Genomic DNA, 25,135 nt, shown 5'->3' with positions numbered 1-25,135 from the left:
AACGCCCAGTACCTCCTGTCCCAGCATGCAGCAGGCACAATGTAAAACCTGGAGTGGATTGCTCCCCTGTCTGTCTACATCCACGTCTTGTCTTATGTTTAGTTTGGAAGTTCTCTGAGGCCGGAACTGTCTTTTTGGGTGGATTTGTACAGTGCTTAGCACAAGGGGGTCTTGGGCCATGCTTGTGGCAATGCAATTAACACTCGTCATAATCTAGACCGGCACAGTCTGGTTTTTTGCCTTGTTCCAAAGACCATGTCAATCCCAAGACAGCTAACAAGCATGAACATACCAGTTCCATCAGTAAAATGGGACCTGTCCTGATCTTTCACTTGAAACTTACATAGAACCTTAACTTTGAGGTTCACTAAGGTGCAGTTAGGTCACACCCACACACATACACACCCCATTGTCACGTGCTTCTGCACCTCCTTGCATCAACCAGGATTTAAAACCATAGGCAGTGAAACACCAGGGGGAAAATCTGGTATTCCTGAGCGATCTGGCCCTGAAGGTCAGAAGCGGGAAGGCTCTTGAAATCTCACAAAGGAGTTTGTTCTCTTGAGATTTTCAGCCTGATTTTTGAAACCAAAGAGGAAGTCATATGTCTAGTCGAAATAGACTGATTAGAGATGCTTAGCTGAACCTGAATGTTTAGTTCTTTAGCCAAAACCACTGATTGCCCTTTGAAAATTCATCATTATTACAGGTGTGCTGGAGATACGCGAGACGTAATGGGCTTAGGCTGCAGCAACGGAGATTTAGGTGAGACTCTCAAGTTACCGGGTAATTTGAAACCCCAAGTAGCCCAAATACAGGACTCAATGCAGTAGAACCTCAGAGTTACGAACACCAGAGTTACAAACTGGCCGGTCAACCACACACCTCATTGGGAACCGGAAGTGCACAATCAGGCAACAGCAGAGACAAAAACCAGCAAATACAGTACAGTGCTGTGTTAAACAAAAACTACGAAAAAAATAAAGGAAACGTTTAAAAAAAAGATTTGGCAAGGTCAGGAAACGGTTTCTGTGCTTCTTTCATTTGAATTAAGATGGTTAAAATCTGCATTTTTCTTCTGCATAGTAAACTTTTGAAAGACCCACCATAATGTTTTATTCAGAGTTACGAACATTTCAGAGTTTCAAACAACCTCCATTCCCGAGGTGTTCATAACTCGGAGGTTCTACCATAGATGAAAGAGAAGGTCAGGTAGAGTTTTATTGGGTGACATTGTATGGTGGATGGATTAATTATAGCATCCAGTCATTAGGTCAATGACTGTTTGTTTACCTATCATCTCTCTTTTGTTATCAAGATGTTGACTCTCTCCTCCGACCAGCCCATGCCAGCCTCCATCGACAACTTGTTAAATGTTGTGCTTTCTCCCAGGCTGCCCCTCACCCTTGGGAAGCATTTCCCGTAAGCATCGACAAAGCTACCTCTGTCCTTCAGACTCCGCCTTAAAATTCTCCTTTGCCGCGATGTTTACAAAACACTTGGCAATGGTTCGGCTGCGGGTCTGCTGCAACCACTGCCTGTCCTGCTAACCGTCCTATCTCACTGGGCTCCCCCATCTGCCTGTATCCATCTGTCACCCCTTGATATATACTTAGATTGTCAGCTCCCTGGGTAGGGAACCATCTCTTTGTTCTGTGTTTGTATAGGACCTAGCACAATGGGGTCCTGATCATAGAATATCAGGGTTGGAAGGGACCTCAGGAGGTATCTAGTCCAACTCCCTGCTCAAAGCAGGACCAATCCCGAGACAGAATTTTGCCCCTAGACATCTAAATGGCCCCCTTAAGGATTGAACTCACAACCCTGCATTTAGCAGGCCAATGCTCAAACCACTGAGCTATCCCTCCCCCATGATTAGAGCTCCTAGACGCTACCTCAGTACAAGGACATCAGCAGAGTTCAAGCCTTAGGATCTTCAGCACCAGAGCACTTGAGCTAGAGGAGTTAACTCCATAAGCTAGGAGCAGTAGTAGGCAGTTATTCGCTATTTCAATCCGCCACTAGAGGGGGACACAACATTCAGTCAATCTGTGGAACTCTTTGCCAAAGGATGTTGTGAAGGCCAAAGCTATAACAGGGTTCAAAAAAGAACTAGATAAGTTCATGGAGCATAGGTCCACCTATGGCTATTAGCCAGGATGGGCAGGGATGGTGTCCCTAGTCTCTGTTTGTCAGGGGAATGGGCGACAGGGAATGGATCCCTCAACGATTACCTGTTCTGTTCATTCCCTCTGGGGCACCTGGCATTGGCCATTGTCGGAAGACAAGATACTGGGATAGATGGACCTTTGGTCTGACCCAGTATGGCCGTTCTTATGCTCTTATGATACACTGTACATGTGACAAGTGTGCAACAGAGCAAGGGAGCAAAAATGTGACCAGAAGAGAGTGAAAAGAAATAGGGAGTTGGCAAGGCAGGGAGACTGCTCCAGACAGCAGGAGATGCAGGGAAGAAGGCTCTTGCACCAGCAGCGCTGAGACGCGAAAGGGCCAAGTGAGGAGGCCTTGAAAAAGGGCCAGTTCACAAGGAGTGTCTTCTTCCAGCAGTCATCTCGTTCTTTCTCTAGGGCCAGATTCTGCCACCCCAGACTGAAGCAAAGCAGAACCTCACCCCGCTGACTTCACAGAGCCAGACTGTCTCCTTTCCTTGCACTGTGTGCCTTGCTCCGCGGGCAACCCTGGAAATGAATGAAACTGTTGGCCAAAGAGGGAAGGGAGGCAGAAACTGGCCCAATGGAGTGAGGTGCATAGTAAGGCACTGCTCAGCGTGGGGCAGAACGGAGCCCTGAGTGAATTCAACCAGGAGGAGACCAGGATCTGTCCCCACCGTGGAGCCCAGGATCAAGCGGAGTTATTACTGCTGGAAAGTTTCTGAAGCTGCTCCCCTGCCTGGCTGCCTGCCACACGGTGCTGTGACAATAGCGCGGTTAGAGCGCCTCCTGCCGGCCACGAGGAGGCAGTCCCGACTTCGATCAGGATGACGGCAGAAAAAATGGGCTGGCAGAGGTGGGAGGACTCCTTAGATGGTAAAGCAACAGAGCGTCATAGCTTTCTAAAGCCAGGAGGCACCATTGTCATGTAGTCTGAGCTCCTGCACAAAACAGGCCAAAGAACCTCACCCACTAATCCCTGCATGAAGCCCGTAACTTCTAGCTCTGAGAAAGACACCCACCCACTCTTGTTTTAAAGACTGTAGAGCAAGTGAGAGCAACTGGGGGGGGGGAAGAAAAAGAATCAGAAGCAGCCCTCTCTCCTTAACATCTGCACAGCTGCCTATGGGCCATCGAGCCTTTGTAGGGGGGATGGGGCTACAGCTGTTCCCAATCGCCCTAACCACCCCAGAGAAATTTCATCCTGCATTCGCCACAAAACTAGTTTGTTGTCTCAGGCCTTTTCCAGAAGCAGCAGCGGTTCAAATCCCCAGCCCAGCCTGTTGTTTTTCAACATCCATTAGCCGCATGATTGAAGCTGCACAGCGACCGAAGCCAAGAAAATACTTGTGACATTAAGCAAATGTTGGCTAGCCTGACCAAGCCAGCCATTCCACAGCGCAGGCCCTGGTAACCACCGTCAGCTCGGAAAACAGAGCGAAAAAGGGGCAGAAAAGTTCTTGGGTTTCAATCGCCAGCCAAGTCAAAAACATGTGACCTTTAAAGTGTGATAGGAGGCTAAACAAAAGGCCATAGAAAGGTAGAGACGGGCTACAGTCAGCTAATGGACACCATTATTTACACATTGGTTTCATTGTTCGTGAGGTCAAATTTCCCGTCAAGCTTCCATGTCTGCATATCCCCTGGTGAAATCTGCCCCTGCTCGAAGCAAGTCCTGTTCTATTCTATATCTGTTGTTATACCACACTCATCACCGTAGTATCTGAGTGCCTTCCAACGCTGCACTGAGCAACAGGACTACACATCTGTCACTTGTTGTTTGTTCTCTCCTCTCCCCAGAGGGAGAAAAGTGTGGAGTGGCGTGTCCTGTTTTGGTAGGGGCGGGTTGACTGTTATCTGTTACATACAGCGGTTGCTGTGTGTTTATATTAGAGAAGGAAAGGTCGGAGAAGTCTGCCTTGCACGTGGAACGGAAAGTGGTGAGGTTTGTGATAGTCCCAAGTTCTTGGGGGGAGTTCATAGTGGTGCACAGAGTCTAGTGCAAAGAAATTTCACACAATCTCCCCCCCCACACACACACACACACACTGAATTTCACGTGCAAAATGTGGATGCATGCCCCTTTTGTGCCTGTGACTCAGGTCAGTGCACCATCCTAGTGTGTGCACACAAATACTGCGCGAGCCACATGGGTGTGCACGCACTTGTACAAATACAAACAGCTGTATGCACAGCCTCGGCGGCCAGGGCTTAAAATCCATCCCCTGGCATCTAAGCTCATCCCATCGACCGCAAACAGAACAAATGGGGAGCCAAGGTGAGCATTTTGCAGTTGAACCTCAGAGTGGAAATGCACATTTCTCCCAGGCCCTAAACATGTTCTTGCTCACAAAGGAAAGAAAAGGCTCCTAGTTCTAAGTGACACTCAAAGCACATCTCGATTATGCCATCTAGATCATGCTGCCTACCAGAGGATCTCAGACTTTCTGAACCCCAGGGCTTCTTCCTGAGTTGGGGGGAGTGTGTCACATGCATTTGGGTAAAAACACAAGGCGCAATGTACATCCCTGCCAAAGTCCTCACTTGGAAACCTGTCTTACATGGTACAGCCCAACAGTCTGAGGTAGAACCCGAATGGCACGAAGGCCTTGTACAGAGGGGAATTCCGCCCCCCGTGAATAAAAACACAGGCTTGGCCGAACTCGGAGCCCGCCACCGTCAACTGTTGATTCCAACGGGAAGAGCGCAAGGCCAGCGCTGAACGTGCATGCAAACCCCACCCTGAACTCCCGCGGAAAACAGGAAGCCTTCGTTCTATATTTCGAAACCTATTGCGGGAGCCAGACACAGTATCGCATGGGACAGCAAGATAAAAACTCTGCCTCTGCACCCTCAGTCCTGACTGACAGCACCCCCTGTCGTTCTAGTCCTGGGCTTCCCCCCGAGCTGTGCCAATCGGACAAGACTATGGGAGGGTTTTGTGGCGTGGGTAAATCACTTAATCTCTGTGCCTGGAGATTAATAATACTCCTCTTTCCCAGCCTTTGTCTACGTAGACTGGAGGCTCTTTGAGGCAGGGACTATCTCTCACTATGCGCTAGGCACTGTACGTAAACACTGGGACCCCGCTCTCAGCTGGAGAGCCTCGATGCAGCTATACCACCACCAGCTTTCTGCGTTAAAAACTCCTCTGGTGAACCTGCCTTGGTGGGGCAAAACCCATGAGAGATCAGCTGGGCCTGGCCCAGGGTTCAAATGCTCGCACCTACACAGGACTTGCAGATCCTGCGTTTACAGGGTCAAATTGACAGGGTGGAAATCCGCCCTGCAAGATGGAGGCACAGTGGAGTAGGGATAGGAGGGGAGGGAGTTGTTGCTGGAGCACGCAGGAGCTGACGATCCTCCCAGAATCCCTTTTGGAAGCTCCTGGGGTGTATCTCACTGATCAGAGGACGCTGCACCCGCCACCATTCAAAGCCCTTTCACTCAACATTTGTGCAGGTACCATAGTGGGGCCCTAGGAACCTTTGGATGCAGAGCCAGACACGCCACAGGACTCACATGCATCTTCTTAACTTCTGCCCTCGGTGCACGTGCCCATCCCTTTTTCCCCCCAGTACCGAGGTGATTCAAAGCTCATGGAAACCAATGGAAAGACTCGCCCTTGGCTGCGACTCGGGCCCTAAACCCTGATGGCTTCTGCCCTCATCAAGTCCTGAGATACTCAGCTGATGAGCTGATCACAGTTGTCCTTGCCTGGCTACTTGCCTTTGATTGATTATCCAGTCCTCAGGGATTCCCGCTGAGCAGATGGCCCTGCTCTGGAGTCCCCACCTCCTTGTCTTTGCTGTTCCCCTTGTGTTCAGCTTTTTTCTTTGTAAGGCACTTCCTCTGCAGGAGAGACACAGGCTGATGTTTGCCAGTCTGTCCCTCACTTGGTACCTGGCAATCTGACTGTTTACAAAGCCAGGCCCTCCTTAGAAATAAGGGCTTGACTCCTCCTCTCCATTCCTTCACTGCCGGCGTGCTCTGATATCATGCGATTGTTTCTTAAAGCGCTATCATCAGAAGTATTCCTGGCCATTTTTAAACAGTTTTGTGGGGTTTTGTTGCAATAATTCTTTGGAAGCTTGAAATGCAAAACCTGTTTCATCCTCTCCACATGGGTTTTCCTCTCTTACCGGGTTGTTATTGTAGGATGCTTATTTATTTTGATTCATAAAAATTCTACAAAGGGCATCTCTAGCCCTATGCTCTAGGGCCCAGACCCTCAAAGGTATGTAGGCCCCTAACTTCCATTGAAACTATTTGAAATCAATGGAAGTTAGGAAACTAAATACCGTTGAGGCTCTGACCTGTGTGCCTAAATTCATTAATTTACAATAACAAATCCCCCTCCAATAATTCCCTGTACTTACAATTTCCTGCCCACCCTATTTTCAAATGCCCGTGAGGAAATATTTACCTTGGCCGTACCCTGAAAGGCACCAGATTTTGCACGGATTTAGCTTGCACGTGCTCACTTCAGCCCACTGATCTATTATTGGCACATTGCTCAACACGAGTGCAGGCCTGGAGAGTAACTTTTAAAAATAACAGTGCCGCATTTTTTCCAAAACACTTTGCGAGTTCAATGAGCTGTGGGTCCAGCTCTGTGTGACTTTGGGGTGGGAAATCGGCCCGGGCAGAGTGGATTGGCACAAGGCCTATGAATCAGGCCGTTCCCGTTTAAGCCCTCAAAACGGGGTTTTATTTATGGCTGGGGCGATGCACTGGCTGTCTGCGCAGGGCTGAATCTCACCTTTGGTGAACAGATGTGTGTTACAGCCACAGCAGATAGGTCCAGAGTTTGACCCATCCACTTTGCTAAGGCCCCTTTAGCACTGCAAGATTTTTAGAAGCCAGTTTGTTCTTTCCCTCTCTCTCCTTCCTCAGTTGCATTAATTTGGTTAGCAAATTTGTAAGCAAAATTAAAAGGATCCAATACAGAGCGAGATCTCAGAGGTGTTTCAATGCCAACCAGATCCCGTGGCTGGAAGTTGAAGCTAGACAAATTCAGACTAGAAATAAGGTGTAATTTTTTAACAGCAAGGGCAATCAGCCATTGGAACAATTGACCAAGGCTTGGGGTGGAATCTCCATCACGGGAAACTTTTAAATCAAGATTGGATGTTTTTCGAAGAGCTCTGCTCTAGTTCAAACAGGGATTATTTCGGGGAAGGTCTATGGCCTGTATTATGCAGGAGGTCAGCTAAATGATCACAGGCATCCATTCTGACTTTATAATCTATGAAAAAGCACCAGTATCTTAAACCATGTTTGGAGCTGGTTCCAGCAACAACTTTAAGTGTTTTTAATCTCATCTTCCTGCTGTATTAAATCACGCTAAGCTCCAACCAACAGGTGAGCAGTTATGGAGCAGCGTAGGCAGATCTTGGGGCGGGATGCTATTAATACTTAACAGGATGCAGAGGTAGGGTCTGTGTCATATATGCAGTTTCCCATAGCTCAGTGGTTTGAGCAGTGGCCTACTAAGCCCAGAGTTGTGAGTTCAATCCTTGAGGGGGCTAGTTAGAGATCTGGGGCAAAATCAGTACTTGGTCCTGCTAGTGAAGGCAGGGGGCTGGACTTGATGACCTTTCAAGGTCCCTTCCAGTTCTAGGAGATAGGATATCTCCATTAATTCATTTATTTAATTTATCCATGACAGGGTGTATAATGGAGAAACAAGGTGGGTGAGACAATATCTTTTAGTGGACCAACGTTAAAGAGACGAGCTTTGGAGCTCCACAGAGCTCTTCTTCAGGTCTGGGAAAGGTGCTCAGTATGTCACAGCTAAATACAAGGTGGAGCATGTTGCAAGAAACCATTCAAAATGAAGTGGGCAATTAACACCTCTGCCAATCATAGACAAAGTCTACAAGTATGTGTTGCGGAGTGTGGGGGAGTTAGGGCCCTGCACCCCTCTTCCCGAGATTCACTGCGACTCTCAACCAGCCAGTAAAGCAGAAGGTTTATTTAGGGACAGGAACACAGTCTCAAGCAGAGCGTGTAGGTACGACCAGACCCCCTCAATTAGGTCCCTCTGGGAGGTTCAGGGAGCTTAGACCCCAGCTTGGGGTTCCCTGCGTTGCACCACCCAGCCCAAACCGAAACTAAACTCCCAGCCCCTCCCGCTGCTCCTCTCCTTTGTTCAGTCTCCCGGGCAGAAGGTGTTAATTCTCCCCACCCCCGTTCCTGGCTCAGGTTACAGCTCAGGTAGCTTCCTTCAAGGGAAGTCCCACATCCCCACTGCAACCCCCCTGCAACATTCCCAGGTCAAATCTGCCCTGCTCCCTGCTCCGTCACAGTATGTAAACACAGTTTTTGTACCACTTTAACTGTATCCCTTGGAAATCTGAAATAAATCAGCCCAACCCTCCAGTGAGGACACAATTATACCAGTTTAAAGGCCTCATGAGACAGCTCATGGTGTCCGACAGCATCAGGTGGTCCAGAGACATCTACACAGGACACATCACAGGAAACCGCCCGTACCAGCTCGAGTAACCGAGACCGCTGACCAGGGAAATAACCCACTTCCTTCCCTGACGAACTGAGGGACGCACCCCACCCACGTACTTACTCGCTACACCAGGGGTTCTCAAACTGGGGGTCGGGACTCCTCAGGGGGTCATGAGGTTATTACATGGGAGGTCGCGAGCTGTCAGCCTCCACCCCAACCCCGCTTTGCCTCCAGCATTTATAATGATGTTAAATATATTTTAGAATGTTTTAATTTATAAGGGGGGTCACACTGAGAGGCTTGCTGTGTGAAAGGGGTCACCAGGACAAAAGTTTGAGAGCCACGGCGCTACACTGATCCTGACTTGGACTCTGAATACATTCCATGGGTGGCGTACCTGAACCCACTTATCCACTGACGCTTTAAAAACTCCCGCACCCCACTCTGGGTCTATGCTGGGTATGTGATATGTATGTATCTCGTGAACCTTGTAACCGATACCTGTAATCCCTCATAACTCGAGCCTGACCCCCAGATGTACAGTACCTTCCCTCTTAACTTGGGTATATTTCATTTGAAACATTAACTTTAATTAATTTTTAGACCTTATTCCTGTACATTTAGGAGAATAAATTCTACCACGATAAGGCACCTCTATCCTGTATAACTGCTTGTGCTAGGGACGATATCGATTTAACTATTGCATTTAAAAACAATCACTCCCCTCGTTGACATCGTTAACCCAGTACAAAAACTATGCATAGACCAGACCTTAGTGGTAAGTGGCCTCTTGTTGGCAGGCTCCGCAGAAAGGCCAAGGACACTCTGAGCCCTACAGGTGAGCTCTCTGGGATAAGGTTGAGGCCCGTGGATGGATTAGTACAGAAAAGCTTCTACACGTTCTGGCTGTAGAAAAGATCCTGCCTGGGCAAACTCCCCTTCTCCAGAGCAGCTGACCTGGCCCGGTCTATCAGTATTAAAAGGACATGAAAACTTTCAGAGATTATGATAAAAAATGATCGCTATTTTTCTGAGCCTTCCCCTTTCCTCCCCCAACCTCAGTGTTTGCAACATTTTAATTAACCGCCCCGGGGGAGGATCTGCTGGGCCCTCATTACCACCACCGCTTGGCCGGGAGTTTTGCCCACAATAGCAGGAAAGAGATGACCTTACCCTAAAAAGAGGCAACCATCCATGCAGGCATCCCTCTTCCTTCCCCCTCCCCTGCCCTGGGACAGGCCTTATTCCACCCAGCAGGGCTAGCTATCCACTGCAGCCCTGACAGGGCCAGCCTGGGGAATGGTTACATGTCCTCCGGCTTTGTGTCTGGATTCCCAGCGTGGGGCTGAAGGGCGGTCACAGCATTGCCCCCCAAATCCTGCAGCGGAGCCGGATTTTCAAGCCAGGGGCTGGGCTCCGGGGCCCATTCCTTAGCTGGAGGAGCAGCCGGTGGAGCTGTTTTCTTGGGTTGGGAGGGCGGGGGTGCGGGGTTCCTTGTTGCCACACATGCCATCGACAGAGCCCCCATCTAACCCAGGCTGGACTGGAAAGCAGCAGGAGGGACTCGGAGCAGGCACTTACCCCAGTTACACGCCAGCCTTTGTTGTGAGGTTAGACAGCAGCAGGCTCCCAGCAGCAACCCATGCTCCGATTGACAAGGCAGATCGCTCCTTGCACACACACACACACACACACTCGTGTGTCTCCTCTAAGTCTCTCCTCCCCCTACCAGCTGCCAAAGGCCGGGGGGCGGGGGGGTCTCATCCACTCGCAGCAGCTTCGGCTCCAAGCGGCTCTCGGCTTTCCCAGCCCCGCTCTAGTCCGTGCCCAAGCGGCGCGTCTCCCCCGGCCACTTCTGCCTCCGCTCCCGGCCAAGCCCCTCGGCTGCTCCCTGAGCCAGGAGCCGCCCGGCCGCCAATGGCAGCGCGCTGCGGCCACCCCCGTCTGCAGGGCCGCTTGGCTCCCGGCCGGCCGGCGCGATGAATATTCACGAGCAGCGCCCCGGGCAGCGGCAGGCGGTGGCGGCCCACGTCAGAGGCCCCCCGGCTGGGAAGTGGCTCGTTCCAGCTTCGCACCGGAGCGACTCCGGTGTCACTCCTGATTTACACCCGCTAGCCGGAGGGTGACCAGCTGTCCCGATTTTATAGAGACAGTCCCGATAGTTGGGATTTTTTTCTTCTATAAGCTCCTATTCCCCCTGTCCCGGTTTTTCACACTTTCTAGCTGGTCACCCTAGCTAGCCGTGCCCGGCGCACGGTCTAATCTGGGGGGCGCGCCCCCCTGGGCCAAACTCTCCCCCTGCACCCCAGGGCGACTGATTTTTAGACCCTCTTCTTGTTAAGTTCAGGGGCGCGGCGAGCTGGTGAGGACCAGCAGGCTCAGAACACAGCCGCGGCCGGTGGACACTTCGAGCTGGCCGCCTGTTAGACACCCCCATGCGCACCCACGCCCCCCCACTTCAGGGCCTGTTCCCCCGTGTCAGGTTGTCCTGGTGACAAGAAGATGGTGCAGCTCCCAACAACCACTTCCCACCCAGTTCTGCCGCTGCCCCTCAATCCTAGGGTTGCCAGTTTTGGTTGGACATATTCCTGGAGATTTAATCACATGATATAATCTTTAATTAAAGGCTAATCTTTAATTCCTGGAGACTGCCGGCCAATTCTGGAGGGTTGGCAACCGTACTCAATCCTAACCTGCAGCCCCCGTTACCCCAGCCCCACTCTCCCCACACACAGCTCTGCCAATGCTCCTCATCCTAACCCACAGCCCCCCGTTATCCCAGCCCCACGCTCCCCACACACAGCTCTGCCAATTCTCCTTAACCCTGTCCTAGTTTTTCTCTGTCCTGGTATCTTCTGTTACTCGAGTCCTGGGCCCCCTACAGCTCTGCCGTTGCCCCTCAGTCCTGACCTGCAAACCCTCCCCCACACACACACCCACTCCCCCACATGCTATTCTAGCCCTGGAGTTTTGCTACAGGGGATAACAGATTTGGAGAGAGGCGATTGGGGCTTAGGGCTGGAAGAAGAGGGGAAAGTTTGTCCGAAGGGGTGGGCAGGCCTATTTATTATCTTTATTGAGCTCTTGAGAGCCTGGTGCCCTGGAAGCGACAGTCTACGTGGGAATTAATTAATGAAAGGAAATGGGCATTTTTATAATAAATAACCTTTTCCATTTTTATAGCACGCGGAAGGAACAAAAGTGTTTCAGTCCCTCTTAACCACTGTGCCACTGAAACGCAGCCAGCAGCCTCCCTTTGCGTGAAGGGCAGCAGCCAGCGTGAAGCACGTTGAACAGCACTGCCCAGGGGGAAATTGTGGCCAAGCAGAGAGTGGAAAACCTCTCCTTTAACAAAACACACCCTGGGAACCTTAGATAAGACAGAATCATGGCTTTTCAGGGCGCAGCCCAAGGCCCCACACATCAGGTAGGAACCTAGGTATCCACCTTTGAAGGAAGCAATATCTTCATCAAGGATTTAGATAATGGCATAGAGAGGACACTTGTAAAGTTTGCGAACGATACCAAGCTGAGAAGAGTTGCAAGTGCTTTGGAGGACAGGATTAAAATTCAAAATGATCTGGACAAACTGGAGAAATGGTCTGAAGTCAATAGGATGAAATTCAATATGGGCAAATGCAAAGTACTGCACTGAGGAAGGAACCATCAGTTGCACACATACACAATGGGAAATGACTGCGGTTTTTACTCACGAAAGCTTATGCCCAAATAAATCTGTTAGTCTTTAAGGTGCCACCAGACTCTTTGTTGTTGCCTAGGAAGGCGTCCTGCAGAACAGGATCTGGGGGGTCATACATAGGCGTGCGCAGCACATTTCATTAGGGTGTGCGCCCAGGGAATTTTTTTTTTAAAGGCAAACATCATAAAGGTTGGGGTGCGGGAGGGGGTGCAGTGTGCAGGAAGGGGCTCAGGGCAAGGGATTGGGGCAGAGGAGGGGTGCAGGGTGTATGAGGGGGCTCAGGGCAGGGGGTTCGGGTGCAGGAGGGATGCAGGGTACAGGCAGGGGGCTTAGGGCAGGGAGTTGGGGTGCAGGAGGGGGCTCAGGACAGGGAATTGGGGTGCAGGAGCCATAAAGTAATAACTGCAGTGCTTTAATATTGCACTTCTTTCATATGGAAATTCACAGCTTCGTACAAAGGCTTGCCGTTCATCTGAGGGCTTCAGGAGATGCAGAGTACTATATCTCCTGGACATGAAAGATTGAACAAGTGCCGCATGGCTTGGTGGTCTCTGCATTTGCACTGTGGTGGATTCTTGAGTCTCCATTTGTGCGTCAGGTGCACACATCTTCCATGTAACATCCTAATACGGTTGTTGGTAGTTCAAATAAGTTGCTGTGTATTCACGGAAGGGAGGCTTCTTCATTCCTTACTAATGACTCGTCAAACGTAAAATCAAGCATGTTGGCTTCTCATTAAAAAGCCTATTCCCCAACCAAACTGGCTTTCACAAGAAACTAATCTAGGATTTCAAGATCTCTACGTCTTGGAGTACGTCACCTAAGTTTGGAAATTGATCAAGTGGCATTTGAAAATGCCTTTTTTTTTAAAATACAAAGCAATGTGACTTCAGCTAATATAGAGCCCTTACGGTTATGCTAACTCAATTGGACCTCCAAATTTTGGTAAAGTGCATATGTATGACATGAAAGATTTAATGAAGCAAATGATAAGAAGCTATTAGAGTGCTAAGCTTGATTTGTCTAGAGCGGTGGAAAGCCGACATTGGCAGAAGCCAGATATCTAGCATCAAATGTTCCACCAATTGTGAAACTTAATATCCAGAACAGTAACTAAACTAAAGTGAAATGTTCGTCCTTTAGTCTTAGCTGTGCAATAGTGGATTAAAGGATGTTTACGATCTTGCCACTAGCAACTTACTGTGTATACTCAGGACAGTAATTCTGGCCAGGCACGTTGGCAGTCTCAGAATTTAGGTCTGAGTAGTCTGAAACAAGTAACCTAAAAAGGCAGTCACTTTGTAATGCTTGGTTATATATAACCAGCTACTCAAATGAGGTAGAGAATACTAGGCCAAAATGCAGGCAGGTTTTCTTAGTGGCACACCCAGCACACCCCATGCACACGCCTATGGGGTCATAGTGGATCACAAGCTAAATATGAGTCAACGGTGTAACACTGTTGCAAAAAAAGCAAACATAATTCTGGGGTATATTAGCAGGAATACTGTAAGCAAGACAACGAGAAGTAATTCTTCCACTCTACTCCGCGCTGATTAGGCCTCAACTGGAGTATTGTGTCCAGTTCTGGGCGCCACATTTCAGGAAAGATGGGGACAAATTGGAGAAAGTCCAGAGAAGAGCAACAAAAATGATTAACGGTCTAGAAAACATGACCTATGAGGGAAGATTGAAAACATTGGGTTTGTTTAGTCTGGAGAAGAGAAGACTGAGAGGGGACATGAGAACAGTTTTCAAGTACATAAAAGGTTGGTACAAGGAGGAGGGAGAAAAATTGTTCTTGTTAACCTCTGAGGATAGGACAAGAAGCAATGGGCTTAAATTGCAGCAAGTGCAGTTTAGGTTGGACATTAGGAAAAACTTCTTGTCAGAGTGGTTAAGCACTGGAATAAATTGCCTAGGGAGGGTGTGGAATTTCCATCATTGGGGATTTTTAACAGCAGCTTGGACAAACACCTGTCCGGGATGGTCTAGATAATACTTAGTCTTGCCTTGAGTGCAGGGGGCTGGACTAGATGACCTCTTGAGGTCACTTCCAGTCCTACCATTCTATGATGCTATGAAATTGATCCACCCCCAGAATTCAACCTACGGCCTGAGCCTCCAGTGCGTTGTGTGGCGTTGTCTTTTATCGTTACTCGCACTAGTGCCGTGCAAAGCGTGGGTAAAATGCTATCAACTCAGAACTCTAATAGAGCTAACAGAGGAGGTATCTGAGCCTTTAGCTATTATCTTTGGAAAATCATGGGAGATGGGAGAGATTCCAGAAAACTGGAAAAGGGCAACTATAGTGCCCATCTATAAAAAGGGAAATAAAAACAACCCAGGAAACTACAGACCAGTTAGAAAACATGACCTGTGAAGGAAGGCTGAAAGAATTGGGTTTGTTTAGTTTGGAAAAGAGAAGACTGAGAGGGGACATGATAGCAGTTTTCAGGTATCTAAAAGGGTGTCATACGGAGGAGGGAGAAAACTTGTTCACCTTAGCCTCTAAGGATAGAACCAGAAGCAATGGGCTTAAACTGCAGCAAGGGAGGTCTAGGTTGGACATTAGGAAAAAGTTCCTAACTGTCAGGGTGGTTAAACACTGGAATAAATTGCCTAGGGAGGTTGTGGAATCTCCATCTCTGGAGCTATTTAAGAGTAGTTTAGATAAATGTCTATCAGGGATGGTCTAGACAGTATTTGGTCCTGCCATGAGGGCAAGAATAGGAAGATATATGTATATACACAGAGAACATGAAAAAATGGGGGTTGCAATACCAACTCTAATGAGACTAATCGATTAAGGTGGGCTATTATCAGCAGGAGGAAAAAAAAACTTTTGTAGTGATAATCAGGATGGCCCATTAGGGGGAATTCCCCCTACTGTTACTCACTTACTTCTTGTCAACTGTTTGAAATGGGCCATCCTGCTTATCACTACAAAAGCGTGGTTTTTTTCCCCTGCTGATAAGTGAAGCAGCGCAAGGGAGGGAACAGAGCTGAATCCTGAAGAGGGCGAACAATTGAGCAATGTTACCCTAAGGACCCTGCTGTTTTGAAACTTCTAGACCAGGAAGCCAAGGAGAAAAGATGCTCTGATCCTGCCAGCATGACTCAGCCGCTGCAGGACAGGAAATACCATGGTGGGAAGAGAAAACAGGTTACTCACATAAGCAACTCTGGGAGCAGCAGGGTAAACCAGCCGGCTTAGAACTAACAAGCCAGTGAGCCGATGTGGTGGATTCTGCCCTTGGCTCTTGAGAAAGGGTCCCCTGGGTAGCAGATTCTGGGTAAACATGGTCGCACTAGTGGCCATTTCCTGGTTCATATGAGCACAGTGGTGAGCGATCGCGTCCCTTTTGGATGGAGCCCCACCATGGAATTCCACACCCCCAGGGGCCTGCAGTTCAGCATGGAATAAACCCGCGGCTGGGCATGCTTCAGTATCACTGACTTTTTCCTGCCCTGTCCGAAGCCATCACGTTGCTGACGTAGAAGGGAATGGCCCAAAGCACGTCACTGGAGCCACAATCTTGCATGGATGCAGAGTACGTTTTGGGTGGTGTGTGGGCGAGGCTAATCCAGCCGACAATGATCACATTGGAGGCTGAGAGATCCTGTCCTTCATCATGACCGCAAACCCTGTTGCCCCAGGAGGAATCATGCAGTGAGAACTCTGTGTGACTCAGGACAAGAGTAGGCGAGGGAACAAGGCCGACAATTACTATTGGTTTGACAGTTCAGCTTGTGTCTTGGACAAGACTCTCAGTTAGGCCAAGGACCTTTGACAGCACTGTAAGGAAGACCTGAAGGGGTGAAAATCCACCCCCCCAGTTCCCCCGCCTTCCACCCAAAAATACAGCTGGTGTAAGGATTCTACCTGGCTCTGCTTCCATCACAAGGGCGTATCAGGGTAACGGCATGGATGTTTTCTTCCTCCAATGACATCTAGGGACCCATGGGAACAAAGTTTATGTTAGCGCAGCCCTGAGACTGCTCTGACCTACACCAGGGACTTGGCAGGGCCCTGAACAGCCCCCGAATGCAGAAAGCATAAAGAGCATTTAAAGTCCTCGCCCCCTGAGCCAAGCACAAGTAAGTGAGAAACATCCCCTTTGTTTGTGGGGATTAGTCGTTGTAAAAGGAGAGTTTCTCATGCACCTAAGGGATTGAGGAGCATAAGTCCCATTGTCTATCAGTGACATTTATGCCCCTTAATCCCTTAGATGCTTTGGAAAATCTCCCCCATAAATGTTATTTTATTGGAATTTAAGGGGGGGTGTTTGAGATTTTGGGGGTGGGGATCAGCCATGAATTATGGGTTTGAGATTTGGGGTTAAATTCTTCAACCTCACATAGTCCCCTTCTCCAACATACAGGAGTGCTCAGACTGAGGGAAAGGAAGGATTTTCTAGTAAGGTCATGAGGCTTAAAAATAAATCAAATGGGCAGGTAAGCAATGGATTTAAAATGAGCTAAGACCAAAAAAAGAAAATGCCTGTCACTTAAAAATCATAGACTCGAATGGTTGGAAAGATAAGATCATGCACCAGCACACCACTGCTTGCCAGAGGCATCCCAGCCTGTTCGTACGTGTTGATCCCATTGGGAACATGTTAAATGTTCCAGTAACCAACTGAGGAAGGTGGTTCCTTACTCCACATAGGCATAGGGTGGTGGTTCTCTAGAGATACAGGATCTAGGACAGGTCACAACAAATTTGTGCCTCAAAGTGCGGCCATCACCTCTTGCTGGTGTCTGCTCTGACAATTTTTCCTAAAATACTTAATTAGCTTTAGGAAAAACAAATAAATATGGACATACACATGTCCAAGTCATTGTAACTTATTTATATAGGGTCTTTTTGCAGACTCAATAATAAAAATAATGTACAATTGTCTCTATTCTTTACTGGACCTAAACAGAATAGAAACACAAATAAGCAAAGCACGTTCTTGTTGTTGTTTCTTTTGCTTTTTTAGTGTTTTTATTTTTTTAAGTGCTAGCTGGTAAGCCTGCTGCTGTGAAAAGTGATATTAACAAACATACAAATATCACTTTTCCCAGCAGATTTACTCAGCCCCGGCAAGATGAGGGACAAATTAAGCCCTGGATGGGCGGTGGGTAGGGAGGCAGCGGGGGCCAGGGGTGATTGGGGGGGGGGGGAGCCCGGGGGCTGGAGCCCGAAGCCCCACACCTGGGTGGTGGGAGCTTGCCACCACCACGTGTCTGGAACCGAAAGTCCCATGGCCTGAGCCTACTGCCCACCACCCTGGGGCTGAAGTCTGAGCCCACCACCTCCAGGAACTCAGTGGCTGTCTGCTCCGCCAGTGTTTGTGTCTCCAGAAGGGGTAGGGCCCAATTCCTGCTGGGGGCCCCGGGGGAGGGGCCATTGCTTCCCCCTCCCCAGTCACCGCCCAGGAGGCTGTGGCTGCGAGAAAAGCCCCTGATGGCCACATTAGAGAAACGCTGACCTAGGGTATGGGCTGAGCAGTCCTGAGAGAGGAACCCTAGGAGCAGGCAAGCCCTGGGAGGAGGCTTGAGTGGATTTATTAATTTGTCTGTTAATAAAACCATCTTCAGGAAAGGGGCTGAGTTTTAAATCTACATATTGCATGGATTCTCTCAGGGTGGGTTGGGTGGGGCACCCAATCATAGACCAGTTAGAAAAGGATGTATTGGCAAGTATGTTCCTATCAGTTCCGGAATTTCCTTATTTTACTGCTAGGGAGCTGGCAGGGCTGGCTCCAGGCACCAGCCCAGCAAGTAGGTGCTTGGGGCGGCCAAGGGGAAGGAGCGGCACGTCGGGGTCTTCAGCGCAATTCGGCGGCGGGTCCCTCGGTCCCTCTAAGAGGGAAGGACCTGCCGCCGAATTGCCGCCGAAGAAGAAAGTGGCGCGGTGGAGCTGCCGCCGATTGCGGCTTTTTTTATTTTCCCGCCGATTGGGGCGACAAAAACCCTGGAGCCAGCCCTGGCAGCTGGTAGTGAGGCAAGTATTAAACTCAAACACATGGAAACCTTCCCAGCTCTGTCATATCATTGTTAAGGCAGGTGAGATAAGATTATCTCTAAGTATTGTCATTGTGTCTCTGTATTGGCTCTAAGGGCAGACAATTTACAGAAAAATCAACCTGCTGCAGAGATCAATGGGATGTTAATTATTTCCTTTATGAAATACCAGAGCCGCCACCAGCAGTGACTTATAGCACAGGGAGACGTTCCCATTACACAATGGAAATATAAATAAAGAGGAGGAGGAAGAGAAAGAGGAAGAGAAAGCATAGAGTAAGTGATTGTCAAAAGCTAAAACGCCAAACCAAATCAGGAGTAAGGCCAGCATTGTGAACTGAAAGGTAGGAGATGTGGGTTCGAGCCCCACCCCTGCCATCAACTCCCTCTGTAATATCAGGCAAATCACTTAAAAGGTGGCTGTTCTCTAAAAAGTAGCTGATGAAGCAGGACACGGTATTACTTGCCAGTTCTGCTCCCGGTGTCCAGGGCCGGCTCTACATTTTTTGCTGCCCCAAGCAGCGAAAAAAAGCGCCGCCCCGCCGAGCCTCCCCCCTGAGCGCCGCGCCTCGCGCCGCCCCCCCCGCCGAGTGCCACGCCGCCGGAGCCCGCCCCCCGCCCCGCTGAGCGCCGTGCCACCGGAACCCCTCCCTGAGCGCCACGCCCTGCGCCGCCCCCCCGCCGCGCCGCCAGAGCACCCCCCGCCGAGCGCCGCGCCGCCGGAGCGCCCCCCTCCCCGCGGAATGTCACGCCGCGCTGCCCCCCCGCCACCCCAAGATTGGCCGCCCCTTACCAGGTGCCGCCCCAAGCATGTGCTTGGTTGCCTGGTGCCTGGAGCCGGCCCTGCCGGTGTCTCCATTAATTCAGTGATACTCAGACCTCTGTGGTTCAGGAACCAAATTAGCAATCACCATGACCCAGAAAAGCCACAGTACAGTGAGTGCACCGTTTCATTTACTATAGTACTATTCATTTTTAAACAGCGTTTTAGATTATTCTCCCAGCAAATAAGTTAACAAGTTAGTGCAAGTTGATAACGTTATTGGTTAATAACATAGGGAACGCATCCTGATTGGTTAATAATGAAATCACGTAATATCACGTGCTGTGAAGAGCCACAGGAGACACATTAAAGAGCCACTTGCGGCTCACGAGCCCATTTGAGTATCACTGCATTAACCGGCCTCACACCACTATACTTCAACGGTGCTTTCCCTGCTTTGTGCTGATGTAAGAGAGCAGAGAACCTGGTGGTAGGTCAGTTTTTCTGCTGCTGTTAGTGAAAAAGAGCAGGTTTCACTCCCAATCCCCCTGCAGAAGCAGATGCAAGTTCTCTTTCTTCTCGGGCACCAATGACAGAATAGCTTAGTGCGTTACACTTAGCGTAGGGTTACCATATTTAGTGCCTCCGAAAGGAGGACACTCCACGGGGCCCCGGCCCCGCCCCCGGCCCCACCCCAACTCCGCCCCCTCCCCAAAGTCTCCGCCCCCTCCCCTGCTTCCCGCGAACATTTGAGTCGCGGGAAGCCTGAAGCAGGTAAGGGGGGGTGTGGGGGGAGGAGGCGCGGCCCACCCCCGGCCCCCGGCACCGCCGGTCCCCAGCCCGGCCCCCGGCACCGCCGGCCCGGCCCCTGAGCCCCCGGCCCGGCCCGGCACCGCCGGCCGAGCCCCCGGCCCAGCCCAGCACCGCTGGCCCGGCCCCCAAGCCCCCGGCCCGGCCCAGCACCGCCGGCCGAGCCCCCGAGCCCCCAGCCCGGCCCGGCCCCGCTCCGCCGGCCCGGCACCGCATGTCCGATTTTCCTGGACATGTCCGGCTTTTTGGGATTTCCCCCCGGATGGGGATTTGGAGCCCAAAAAGCCGGACATGTCTGGGAAAATCCGGACATATGGTAACCCTAACTTAGCGCCACCTGCCACTGATGGCCGGCCCGCTGCATTCGTGTCACCAAGGCCACCGTCAGGAGGCACTGAACCGGCACAGGTGTAACCGAGCCCGTATTATCGGCCAGGAGGCCAGAGTTGGAAGGGAGCCAGCTGGACTCACCCATCCCAGCACCAGTGTGCAAAGCAGATGGAGCAGACTGTCAGCCGGCGTCAATCGGTGTAGCTACACTGAAATCAACGGAGCAATGACAATTTATGCCAATTGACATTTTTTCCCTTGTAAACAGCACAACTGAAAACCTCAGAGAGAGACCAATCAACTGGTTACTTGTTTTTACAAAGCTATTTTGCGAGTGCACCCATGCGTGAGCCCTTCCGTGCCTCAGTTTCCCCTCCTGTATAACGGGGCACATTCCACCGTTGGAAAGCACTTGGAGAGCTGTGGCTGAAGCGTGCGATACTGCTGCTGAGTATTCGGATGACTGACTGCTCAGAAGTGAATGTTTACGGTTTTGAATGAAGTGCTTCGGAAATAGCAGCTGTATGCATTCCCGCTTCTCCTCCACTGGCTTTCGCTGAGCCAGCCCCAGGGCAGTGTGTGACAAGCCACTCGAAGACACATTAGGAAGCAGTACAGCTGGTCAAACAGTGTGGACAGGAAACCTCAAGCCAGCCCTATTCAGCACTGCTGCTAATGCTGTTCAGACAACGTCGCCCACCCTTCTTGAGGCGTAAGATCTCGGCTGGAATTGCCGGCACTGGTGCGGCTGCAGTTTGTAGACACAGTTTACGCTAGTGCGGTGGGATTTGCACGGGTATAGCTTCCCCCCTGTTTGAAACCAAGAGAAACTGCCCCAGTGCAAATTGCAACGTGTTTGTGTCTGCATTAGAGGTCTGCACAACTGGTGCAACACCCCTGGTGACCGCAATCCCAGTGTAGACACGGCCATATTGTCCCGTAGCACAGCTGTTTCACGGTCCTTGTATTTCCCTCCGAGGCAATGGATAATCCCATCCCAGCCTGGATTTCTGCTCTCATTTCCACCTCCATCTCTCCCTCCCACGCCCAGCAGCAAGGCTGCCCCCAACGCTCTCTCTCCTCTTCCTCACTGTGACGTTGCACCACAGAATGCTTTATGGAAATACACGTATGGATGTAAATATGACATAACTGGAATATGTTTTATGCTAAATATGCCATGTAACATATCTCTGCAAAGATATGTTCCCTGCATCCGAAGAAGTGAGGTTTTTACTCACGAAAGCTTATGCCCAAATAAATCTGTAAGTCTTTAAGGTGCCACCAGACTCCTTGTTGTTTCTGCAAAGATTATGATCTACTGGCTATATTCATCCTATTTGTATGCATGTCTCATTTTTGTATTAGAAGTTATGAATATTGGCTGTGTACTTGTTTGATTTTAAGTAGCCTCAGTGAAGCATTTGGTCAGCTTCTTGAGAAAAGAGTATTCTCAGTAAGTGGCCAATCAAGAAACGCTTAAGCGGACAATGAACTTTACCAGACTCCAAAGAGAAACTGCTGAGCTCCAGTTCATTTGCAAATTTGACACCATCAGATCAGGATTAAACAAAGACTGTGAATGGCTAGCCAACTACAGAAGCAGTTTCTCCTCCCTTGGTGTTTACATCTCAACTGCTAGCAGAGCACCTCACCCTCCCTGATTGAACTAACCTCGTTATCTCCACACTGATTTATACCTGCCTCTGGAGATTTCCATTACTTGCATCTGAAGAAGTGGGGTTCTTACCCACAAAAGCTTACGCTCCCAATACTTCTGTTAGTCTCAAAGGTGCCACAGGACCCTCTGTTGCTTTTTAATGAACTTTGAGAGACACCAATCCACATCTGAGCTTTCCTGGGAGTGTGGTGTCGGCCTGTAGAGAACTGAGTCATGCATGGACATGTGACTTGCCCATGTGACTCCCAAACTCCATCTTGTAGCTGGATGCTTCATAGAGAGGAGAAGGGGTTTCCACCTACAAGCGAAAGTCTATTTAAGCCCCTGGAAACCCCTCCATTTTGTCTTCAGCTGGCTCAAGACATAGCCTCTCCACCCCAAAGAGACACCTGAAAGAATCTGGAACAAAGGACAGGGATGTGAGTGATTGCTGGACCCAGACTAGAAGGAGGCTAGTCTGTCAAAGAAGTTTATTGAACATCTCTGAGAGTGAGATTTACCAGCATTTTAGTTTCCTACTGTATTAGGCATAGACTTGCGTGTTTTATTTTATTTTGTTTTGTTTGGTAATTTACTTTGTTCTGTCTGTCAGTAATTGGAACCACTTAAATCCTACTTTTTGTATTTAATAAAAATCACTTTTTAATTTATTAATTAACCCAGAGTATGTATTAATACCTGTGGGGGGCAAACAGCTGTGCATATCTCTCTATCAGTGTTATAGAGGGCGAACAATGTATTAGTTTACCCTGTATAAGCCTCATACAGGGTAAAACGGATTTATTTGGGGGTTGGACCCCATTGGGAGTGGGTATCTGAGTGATAGAGACAGGAACACTTCTTAAGCTGTTTTCAGTTAACCCTGCAGCTTGTGGGGGACGTGGTTCAGAATTGGATCTGTGTTTGCAGCCGGCAAACATGTCTGGCTCAGACAAGGCACTGAAGTCCCAAGCTGTCAGGGAATATGGGCTCAGAAGTAGTCTAGGCACATCAGGTGGCAGTCCCAAGGGGGTTTCTGTGACCCAACCCATCACACCCACCATCCCTCACAGTCCCCAGACCCACCCATCTCTGATCTGCTGTCCCACGGCTACCTTGTCTTGGTAACGCGTGAGCTCGGGCTTGTCAGCGGAAGCCAGAGTTCTGGGGGCCCAGCATTGGGGACAGGGTAGAAGATGCCAGGAAGGGCCGGTACGGGCTGGTACAGCGTACCGGTAAAAAGTGGCCACCGGTCCCGTCCCGTATGCAGATGACTAAAGTGCTGCCGTGCAGGGCCGGCTCCAGGCACCAGACGACCAAGCACGTGCTTGGGGCGGCACCTTGTAAGGGGCGGCCAATCTTGGGGTGGCAGGGGGCGCTCGGGTTTTTTGTTGTTGTTTTTGTTTCGGCCGGGCGGCGCTCGGGGGGGGGTGGGTTGTTTGTGTTTCAGCGGCGTGGTGTGGCACTGGGGGGGGGCGTTTCAGCGGAACTCAGGTGGGTTTTTTTTGGTTCGGCGGGGCGGCGCTCGAGGGTTGTTTGTTGTTGTTTCAGCGGGGTGGCGATGGGGGGGTGTTTCAGCGGGGCGGCGCTCTTTTATTTTTGCTTGGGGCAGCAAAAAAGTTAGAGCACTTTAACGTCGCTGCCCCTTTTGCGCCCCCCGTTGGTGGCCCTGCCGGGTCCCTGCCCCTTTTTCCCCCCCATATGAGCTCTTTAAATTGCTTTAAATTGCTTTTAAATGGCGGCTGGGATGCTGACCCCCCTCCAGCCCCGCCCCTGCCAGGGGCCGGCTCGTACCGGTAAATCATCCATGTTACTTTCACTCCTGCCGGGAAGATTTGCAGCTGTTTTTTATTTGTTTTGTTTTTGGCTTAACTTCTTATTTTGTCCTTGGCGTGTCTGCCTTTGCTTTAGGATTGTCGATCTGCCATTGGGTGAAAGTTGGCACCTCGTGACTCCTCCACTCCCTTCTTGACCATCTGGCCTAGCTGGCTGGCTGTCCTTTCTCAGTTAATTACCAGACATTCTTTACTCACACCAAACAGTAAGTAAGGCAATTACAGCCATAAAACTTTTATTCTTCTAAGAACAAATGTTAACACAATCAGCAAAAAATAAACTCAGAGCAATTTCTTCTTACTAATTCAAGGCTACAATTTCTTCTTACTAACTCAAAGCTAGCAAAATGGAGTATAAGGCAAAAAAAGCAAAAGGGAGTACAATTTTACTTGAGACCATTTTTTCCCATGGGGCTTTTGGCCTACACTATGTCTCGCCTTCCCCCAAAGGATCCGAGCGTGTCACCAACATGAAAGGATTTATCCTGAAAATGCCCCTCCGAGAGAGGGCAGGACAATTATCCCCAGTTCACAGACGGGGAACTCCGGCCCAGAGAGATTAAATGACTTGCCCAAGGTCACATAAAGAGACGGTGGCTAAGTCATAAGTAGAACCCAGATCAGCAAAGTTCTAGTTCAGTGCCTTAACCACAAGACCATCCTAGCTCATTTATGGGCTCTTTCGGGGTTAAGGTGTATATGTTTAAACCATGCTTCTGCTAAGAACTTCACCCACCCTGTTATTTCTGTCTCCCCCCCTGTCCCCCCGACCCACCCACACCCACCTGTCACGTCGTGTCTTCTAGACTGTTACGTCTTTGGGGCAGAGCCTGTCCTTTCCTGTGTGTTTGCAGAGCGCCAAGCTCAGTGGGGCCTGACCTGGCTGACCTCTAGGCACCACCCCACGCTATTAAAGCAGGGAACCTACCATACTGGTCGTTAACACTGTATATTGTATCAATATCCAAGGCCCCTAAGGACATGCCTTGTCACTATGCTTTACCCCAGTCGCCATCACATAAAACTGCATGGTCAGCAGCAGGGACAGAACTCCCATCACTTAAGCCAAAGGAGAATCCCCATGATCTTTTAGAAGTATAGTGGCTATGATACATAGCTAAACTGTCCCGATTCCCTCCAGCAGGAGGCCGTGGTGCAAAGCCACGTTACTTCATTAGACTGTTTTCATGCGCTAAGAACACGTGCGCAACGGAGAGACGCACGCACACTCACTGATGGGCTGTAGCCAGTAAGGTTTTTGCTCAGTTCTGTGGACCTCGTTTAATAAGTGCTTGTTCAGAAGGGTTCTGCGGGGCTTTCCTTGCCAGTCACATCTCTGCCCATAACCAGAGGCTGCTGGAAATTACCCTGCTGTGCAGTTGTGA

The 25,135-nt window shown here is 49.9% G+C and overlaps 1 protein-coding gene across 1 annotated transcript in view; it reads right to left on the bottom strand.

The window, feature by feature from the left end:
* ARHGEF10L (Rho guanine nucleotide exchange factor 10 like) overlaps nt 1-10,326 on the bottom strand; it is a 172,299-nt gene extending 161,973 nt beyond the window's left edge. The window contains exon 1 of the mRNA XM_054009100.1: nt 10,219-10,326. The gene's annotated coding sequence lies outside the window, so the exon portion shown is untranslated. The remainder of the gene's footprint in view (nt 1-10,218) is intronic.
* Nucleotides 10,327-25,135: the final 14,809 nt, after the last annotated feature.

The sequence above is a fragment of the Malaclemys terrapin genome, chromosome 19, assembly GCF_027887155.1.
Source record: "Malaclemys terrapin pileata isolate rMalTer1 chromosome 19, rMalTer1.hap1, whole genome shotgun sequence".
NCBI classification, from domain to species: domain Eukaryota; kingdom Metazoa; phylum Chordata; order Testudines; family Emydidae; genus Malaclemys; species Malaclemys terrapin.
The sequence above is the reverse complement of the archived record's forward strand: the minus strand, read 5'-3'. Positions and strand labels throughout refer to the sequence as shown.